Consider the following 9,416-nt stretch of genomic DNA (forward strand, 5'->3'; position numbering starts at 1 on the left):
AATTTTAGTCATAGGTACACATCAACTATGACAGACAAAATAAGAAAAAAAAATCCAGAAAAATCACATTGTAGGATTTTTAATGAATTTATTTGCAAATTATGGTGGAAAATAAGTATTTGGTCAATAACAAAAGTGTATCTCAATACTTTGTTATATACCCTTTGTTGGCAATGACAGAGGTCAAACGTTTTCTGTAAGTCTTCACAAGGTTTTCACACACTGTTGCTGGTATTTTGGTCCATTCCTCCATGCAGATCTCCTCTAGAGCAGTGATGTTTTGGGGCTGTTGCTGGGCAACATGGACTTTCAACTCCCTCCAAAGATTTTCTATGGGGTTGAGATCTGTAGACTGGCTAAGCCACTCCAGGACCTTGAAATGCTTCTTACGAAGCCACTCCTTCGTTGCCCGGGCGGTGTGTTTGGGATCATTGTCATGCTGAAAGACCCAGCTATGTTTCATCTTCAATGCCCTTGCTGATGGAAGGAGGTTTTCACTCAAAATCTCACGATACATGGCCCCATTCATTCTTTCCTTTACACGGTTCAGTCGTCCTGGTCCCTTTGCAGAAAAACAGCCCCAAAGCATGATGTTTCCACCCCCATGCTTCACAGTAGGTATGGTGTTCTTTGGATGCAACTCAGCATTTTTAAATTTTTTACCTTTATTTAACTAGGCAAGTCAGTTAAGAACAAATTCTTATTTTCAATGACTAGGAACAGTGGGTTAACTGCCTGTTCAGGGGCAGAATGATAGATTTGAACTTGCAACCTTCTGGTTACTAGTCTAATGCTCTAACCACTAGGCTACCCTGCCGCCCCAGCATTCTTTGTCCTCCAAACATGACGAGTTGAGTTTTTACCAAAAAGTTCTATTTTGGTTTCATCTGACCATATGACATTCTCCCAATCTTCTTCTGGATCATCCAAATGCTCTCTAGCAAACTTCAGACAGGCCTGGACATGTACTGGCTTAAGTAGGGGGACACGTCTGGCACTGCAGAATTTGAGTCCCTGGCGGCGTAGTGTGTTACTGATGGTAGACTTTGTTACTTTGATCCCAGCTCTTTGCAGGTCATTCACTAGGTCCCCCCGTGTGGTTCTGGGATTTTTGCTCACCGTTCTTGTGATCATTTTGACCCCACGGGGTGAGAGCTTGCGTGGAGCCCCAGATCAAGGGAGATTATCAGTGGTCTTGTATGTCTTCCATTTCCTAATAATTGCTCCCACAGTTGATTTCTTCAAACCAAGCTGCTTACCTATTGCAGATTCAGTCTTCCCCGCCTGGTGCAGGTCTACAATTTTGTTTCTGGTGTCCTTTGACAGCTCTTTGGTCTTGGCCATAGTGGAGTTTGGAGTGTGACTGTTTGAGGTTGTGGACAGGTGTCTTTTATACTGATAACAAGTTCAAACAGGTGCCATTAATACAGCTAACGAGTGGAGGACAGAGGAACCTCTTAAAGAAGAAGTTAGAGGTCTGTGAGAGCCAGAAATCTTGCTTGTTTGTAGGTGACCAAATACTTATTTTCCACCATAATTTGCAAATAAATTCATTAAAAATCCTACAATGTGATTTTCTGGATTTTTTTCTCTCATTTTGTCTGTCATAGTGGATGACAGACAACTATGGATGATGGACAACCACAAATTATACATACCATACGAAACACATCATACTAATTCGAGTCACAGATATACATTTACAATGTTACGTCGACCCCTGACTCCAAGTTGGTTCAACCTACTCTCTTTACATAGAACCAAATGCTTGTAGGCCTAACCAAAGCAACTCTGTTTCCATAAGGGTGAGGAATGTACCTTTTACTCAAGACTGTAAATGGTTTCAGTGCCCTCAAGGTTCATGCATGTCACCTGGATCAGGAACTAATTATTTTGCTTACTTAGACACATCCAATGCTTTTCACCATGACGCAAAGGAAACCCCTGAGAGCAGTGTGTGTGTTTTGCATAATGCCTACTCAGAGGTGGAGTGGTTGTTCTGCTTTGCATAGCTGCCTAGTTCTACTGGTTATTGGGGATGGAAATTTGGTGTGTCAGAAGTGTTCATCTCCATGTCTGGACTGCTGGAGTAGTCCATTTTCATTGTGTGCTTTTAAGGGAGAGGAAGATCAGATCATTTTATTTACTTAGTGGAGCTAATTATTCAAGCATGGTGATTTATAAGAACAGATGCTTAAGATAGGGCTGAATAGGCTAATAGCAGGCCTGTGGTGTAATGCTGTATAATGTGTAGGCTATAGTGAAATGTAGGCCACTGTTAGGGCAAACATGGTCTCAAATCACTGATGCAAAAGAGGTGCTGTGCATATTGACTGAGAATATGGCATCATGGGAATCCTCTCCATATTTCAAGGTTCTGAAAAAAACATTTACAGGCTAGGCTTGCGCAAGAACAGTATGGCTACCTGAAAAGAGTTGATGGGCTATACAGAATCAAACAGCCAAATGAAAAAATGTAGGAAGGTGGGTTGGCTTCATCAAATCAAATTTTATTGGTCACATACACATGGTTAGCAGATGTTAATGCGAGTTTAGCAAAATGCTTGTGCTTCTAGTTCCGACAGTGCAGTAATATCTAACAAGTAATCTAACCATTTCAAAACAACTACCTCATGCATACCAATCTAAGTAAAGGGATGGAATAAAAATATGTACATATACAGTTGAAGTCGGACATTTACATACACCATAGCCAAATGCATTTAAACTCAGATTTTCACAATTCCTGACATTTAATCCTAGTAAAAGTTCCCTGTCTTAGGTTAGTTAGGATCACCACTTTATTTTAAAAATGTGAAATGTCAGAATAATAGTAGAGGGATTTATTTGATCTTTTATTTCTTTCATCACATTCCCAGTGTGTCAGAAGTTTACATACACTCAATTAGTATTTGGCAGCATTGCCTTTAAATCGTTTAACTTGTGTCAAACCAAATATTCCTCCTGACAGAGCTGGTGTAACTGAGTCAGGTTTGTAGGCCTCCTTGCTTGCACACATTTTTTCAGTTCTGCCCACACATTTTTTTGTAGGATTGAGGTCAGGGCTTTGTGATGACCACTCTAATACCTTGACTTTGTTGTCCTTAAGCCATTTTGCCACAACTTTGCTTGGGGTCATTGTCCATTTGGAAGACTCATTTGGACCAAGATTTAACTTCCTGACTGATGTCTTGAGATGTTGCAGCATATACAGTTGCAAACCATAGTCTGGCTTTTTTTTATGGCTGTTTTGGAGCAGTGGCTTCTTCCTTGCTGAGCGGCCTTTCAGGTTATGTCGATATAGGACTCATTTTAATGTGGATATAGATACTTTTGTACCCGTTTCCTCCAGCATCTTCACAAGGTCCTTTGCTGTTGTTCTGGGATTGATTTGCATGTTTTGCACCAAAGTACATTCATCTCTAGGAGACAGAACGCATCTCCTTCCTGTGCGGTATGACGGCTGTGTGGTCCCATGGTGTTTATATGTGTGTGCTATTGTTTGTACAGATGAACGTGGTACCTTCAGGCGTTTGGAAATTGCCCCCAAGGATGAACCAGACTTGTTGAGGTCTACAATTTTTTTTTCTTAGGTCTTGGCTGATTTCTTTAGATTTTCCCATGATGTCAAGCAACGAAATAAAATCAAATTTTATTTGTCACATACACATGGTTAGCAGATGTTAATGCGAGTGTAGCGAAATGCTTGTGCTTCTAGTTCCGACAATGCAGTAATAACCAACAAGTAATCTAACTAACAATTCCAAAACTACTGTCTTATACACAGTGTAAGGGGATAAAGAATATGCACATAAGGATATATGAATGAGTGATGGTACAGAGCAGCATAGGCAAGATACAGTAGATGGTATCGAGTACAGTATATACATATGAGATGAGTATGTAAACAAAGTGGCATAGTTAAAGTGGCTAGTGATACATGTATTACATAAGGATGCAGTCGATGATATAGAGTACAGTATATACGTATGCATATGAGATGAATAATGTAGGGTAAGTAACATTATATAAGGTAGCATTGTTTAAAGTGGCTAGTGATATATTTACATCATTTCCCATCAATTCCCATTATTAAAGTGGCTGGAGTTGAGTCAGTGTCAGTGTGTTGGCAGCAGCCACTCAATGTTAGTGGTGGCTGTTTAACAGTCTGATGGCCTTGAGATAGAAAGGCACTAAGTTTGAAGGTAGGCCTTGAAATACATCCACAGGTACACCCCCTATTGACTCAAATGATGTCAATTAGCACATCAGAAGATTCTAAAGCCATGACATCATTTTCTGGAATTTTCCAAGCTGTTTAAAGGCACAGTCAACTTAGTGAGTGTAGAGCTACTGAGTTTGGACGTCACACACAGAGTGATGGAGTGCTGCATCAGATGACATGGCCTCCACAATCCCCCAACCACAACCAAATTGAGATGGTTTGGGATGAGTCGACCTGCAGAGTGAAGGAAAAGCAGCCAGTGTTCAGCATATATGGGAACTCCTTCAAGACTGTTGGAAAAGCATTCCAGGTGAAGCTGGTTGAGAATGCCAAGAGTGTGCAGCTGTCATCAAGGCAAAGGGTGGCTATTTGAAGAATCTCAAATATAGTTAGATTTCTTTTACTACATAATTCCATATGTGTTATTTCATTATTCTACAATGTAGAAAATAGTACAAATAAAGAAACCCTTGAATGAGTAGGTGTGTCCAAATTTTTGACTGGTACTGTATGCCAGCAGTGACAGTGGCAAATAAAATCTAACTACATGAATCCAGCATATTGAAGCTATTCTATAATGCCTTGTAGAAAATAGTAAAAATAAAGAAAAACCCTTAAATGAGTAGGTGTTCTAAAACTTTTGACCGGTAGTGTATACAGTAAACAAATGTGTTGAATTACATAATTTAAAAAATCTTTACTACAGAATTTCCTGGGAGTTTTTAATTAATTCATTTGCAGAGTAGCATAAATATTATTTATTCCATGACATCTACAAATTTGTGACAGCCTATAATAGAATTTCCCTTAGAAATGCATAGTTTTGGATAGAATTACAATAATAAATAGTCAATATAGTAGATAGTAGGCTCTTAACAATGAGACCAACGTTGAGGAAGGTGGTCATGATCTCACTGTTGGACCAGCCTCGCCAAAAGCGCAGGTCTATGTGGGTCCCAGGATGGTTGAAGTTTTGACTGTTTGGAGAGGAATTCCAAGGCTACTTTCGTCTGGACTGAAGTCAGTTTGATTAACTGCTCCAGATGGATGGATTGCCAGGATGGATACCATCAGCACAGTTGAATGCCTGGAGATGTCTCCGGTAAGCTAAATTCAAGTGAATTTTTAGAGTTTGATACCATAATTAACCCAGCTGCGAGTTGCCCAGTGACGCGAGCCTACCAGATGAGCTAAATGCCTTTTATGCTTCGAGGCAAGCAACACTGAAGCATGAATGAGAGCACCAGCTGTTCCAGACAACTAACTGTGATCACGCTCTCCGTAGCCGATGTGAGCAAGCCCTTTAAACAGGTAAATATTCACAAGGCTGCGAGGCAAGATGAATTACCAGGATGTGTACTCAGAGCATGCACGGACCAACTGGCAAGTGTCTTCACTGACATTTTCAACCTCTCCCTGACCGAGTCTGTAATACCTACATGTTTATAGCAGACCACCACAGTCCCTGTGCCCATGAAATCCAAGGTAATCTCCCTAAATGACTACTGCCTCGTAGCACTCACATCGGTAGACATGTAGTGCTTTGATAGGCTGGTCATGGCTCACATCAACACCATCATCCCGGAAACCCTACAGCCACTCCAATTTGCATACCACCCCAACAGATCCACAGATGACGCAATCTCAATCGCACTCCACACTCCCCTTTCCCACCTGGACAAAAGGAACATCTATGTGAGAATGCTGTTCATTGACTACAGTTCAGTGTTCAACACCATAGTTCCAACAAAGCTCTTCACTAAACTAAGGACCCTGGGACTAAACAACTCCCTCTGCAACTGGATCTCAGGTGGTAAGGGTAGGCAACAACACATCTGCCACGCTGATCCTCAACACGGCAGGCCCACAGGGGTGCATGCTTAGTCACCTGCTGTACTTCCTGTTCACCCACAACTGCGTGGCCAAGCACGACTCCAACACCATCATTCAATTTGCTGACAACACAACAGTGGTAGGCCTGATCAGCGACAACAATGAGACAACCTATAGGGAGGTCAGAGACCTGGCAGTGTGGTGCCAGGACAACAACCTCTCCCTCAATGTGAGCAAGACAAAGGAGCTGATTGTTGACTACAGGAAAAGTAGGGCTGAACACGCCCCCATTCACATCAACAGGGCTGTAGTGGAGCGGGTCGATAGTTTCAAGTTCCATGGTGCCTCAACATTAGGCCTATTAATTTTCCTAAAGTTGGTTTAAAATCCTTTTTTAATTATAACATTTTACAAAATGAAAATAAAGTTTGGGTGCCTTCTGTCCTGATGAAGGTAGGCCAGTCTTCTCCAGGACCCCTTGTTGTTCAAGACAACCCTTCTAAGAGTATAGAGGTCTACAGTTTATTGGTACAGTCATAGACTGCATTGTACTGCTACAAGGCTTTGTTAATGATGGTGGTTGATGAGTGAAGGGCTTAGGGTCCCAAAGACCCACCCCATTACTGATTAAGGGGACCTTAATTGTTAAGGTCCCCTTAACTTCCGGTGAAACTGGAGGGCCCGCAATTCAAATAAATAATCATAACAATTATGGATATTAAGCATTTAGGAACATACTTATATATATATCGGTTAAAAGCTTAAATTCTTGTTAATCTAACTGCACTGTCTGATTTACAATAGGCTTTACAGTGAAAGCATGCCATGCCATGAGGACGGCGCCCCACATCAAAATATTTTTCCACCAGCACAGGTTTCATAAATTCACAAATAGCGATTCACTTACTTTTTGAAAATCTTCCTTGATTTGTCATCCAAAGGGTCCCAGCTACAACATGTAGTGTCATTTTGTTAAATAAAATCCTTCTTAATATCCCATTGATTTGAGTCATCCACTCATTCAACATGCAGAGAAAGCAATCCAAAACCGACCACTAAATTTTGTTAAAACAAGTCAAAATAAGTTTATACAATCCTCAGGTACCCTAAAATGCAATCAAACTATAATATTTCATACGGAAAAAAGTATGTTCAATAGGAAAACAATATTAGCAGGTGCGCGAGCATAAACTAATTTCCAAGTCTGTATAACAGTACTAAAACTCATAATTTTTCCTCGTTTGGGAAGAAACAAGCCTGAAACCTTGAACAAAGACTACTGACATCCAGTGGAAGCCATAGGAAGTGCATACTATGAGCTGGATTACATTTTTCCCTATACGTTCTAATGGAAGAGCATGGACTCTAAAAAACAGAACATTTCTGGTTATTTTGTCTTTGGATTTTCTCCTACCATATCTATTGTGTTATAGTCTCCTACATTATTTTAACATTTCTACAAACTTCAGAGTGTTTTCTTTCCAATGGTACCAATTATATGCATATCCTGGCTTCAGGGCCTGAGCAACAGTCAGTTTACTTTGGGCACGTCAGTCAGGCAGAATGGAGAAAAATATACCCTAGCCTGAAGAAGATTTAAGATTTATTTGTTTAACTGCAGGTATAATAGATAGATAGTTACTGTTGCTAAATTCAGCAAAAAAAGAAACGTCCCTTTTTCAGAACCCTGTCTTTCAAAGATAATTTGTAAAAATCCAAATAACTTCACAGATCTTCATTGTAAAGGGTTTAAACACTGTTTCACATGCTTGTTCAATGATCCATAAAAGCAATTATGAACATGCACCTGTGGAACGGTCGTTATGACACTAACAGCTTACAGACGGTTGGCAATTAAGGTCACAGTTATGAACACTTAGGACACTAAATAGGCCTTTCTACTGACTCTGAAAAACACCAAAAGAAATATGCCCAGGGTCCCTGCTCATCTGCGTGAATGTGCCTTAGGCATGCTGCAAGGCGGCATCAGGACTGCAGATGTGGCCAGGGCAATACATTCCAATGTCCGTACAGTGAGACGCCTAAGACAGCACTACAGGAAGACAGGATGGACAGATGATCGTCCTCGCAGTGGCAGACCATGTGTAACAACACCTGCACAGAATTGGTACATCCGAACATCACACTTGCGGGACAGGTACAGGTTGGCAACAACAACTGCTCGAGTTACACCAGGAATGCACAATCCCTCCATCAGTGCTCAGACTGTCCGCAATAGGCTGAGAGAGGCTGGACTGAGGGCTTGTAGGCCTGTTGTAAGGCAGGTCCTCACCAGACATCACCGGCAACAACGTTGCCTATGGGGACAAATCCACCGTCACTGGATCAGACAGGACTGGCAAAAAGTGCTCTTCGCTGACGAGTCATTGTTTTGTCTCACCAGGGTTGATGGTCGAATTTGCATTTATCGCAGAAGGAATGAGCGTTACACGAAGGCCTGTACTCTGGAGCGGGATCGATTGGTAGGTGGAGGGTCTGTCATGGTTTTAGGTGGTGTGTCAGAGCATCATCGGACTGAGCTTGTTGTCATTGCAGGCCATCTCAAAGCTGTGCCTTACAGGGAAGACTTCCTCCTCCCTCATCCTCCCCCCTTCAGCACGACAATGCTACCAACCATACTGCTCGTTCTGTACGTGATTGTCTGTAAGACAGGAATGTCAGTGTTCTGCCATGGCCAACGAAGAGCCCGGATCTCAATCCCATTGAGCACTTCAGGGAACAGTTGGATCGGAGGGTGAGGGCTAGGGCCATTCCCCCCCAGAAATGTCTGGGAACTTGCAGATGCCTTGGTGGAAGAGTGGGGTAACATCTGACAGCAAGAACTGGCAAATCTGGTGCAGTCCATGAGGAGGAGATGCACTGCAGTATTTAATGCAGCTGGCTGCCATACCAGATACTGACTGTTACTTTTGATTTTGACCCCCCCCTTTATCCAGGGACACATTATTCCATTTCTGTTAGTCACATGTCTGTGGAACTTGTTCAGTTTATGTCTCAGTTGTCTCATACAAATATTTACACATGTTAAGTTGCAGAAAATTAACACAGTTGACAGTGAGAGGACTTTTCTATTTTTGCTGGGTTTGTGTCTAAAAACTCTGCCACTATACGTTACACAAGCCATATATATTAGTATTTGTGGTTAAGCCCTAGCAGTTGCAAAAGTGTGCTTGCAGGCTAGGTCTGAGTCAGACCGAAACTAGATTAAGAAAAGTAACCACTGTCAAAGTGGCACGGCTTTGAGGATAATGTGAAAATGATTATCTCCTCCATGTGTCCAACAACCACGTGCAACCATCTGCAACACATGCGTGTATATAGATACCTGCATTCAGTG

Source organism: Oncorhynchus tshawytscha, linkage group LG02 (genome assembly GCF_018296145.1).
Source record: "Oncorhynchus tshawytscha isolate Ot180627B linkage group LG02, Otsh_v2.0, whole genome shotgun sequence".
Taxonomy (NCBI): Eukaryota; Metazoa; Chordata; class Actinopteri; order Salmoniformes; family Salmonidae; genus Oncorhynchus; species Oncorhynchus tshawytscha.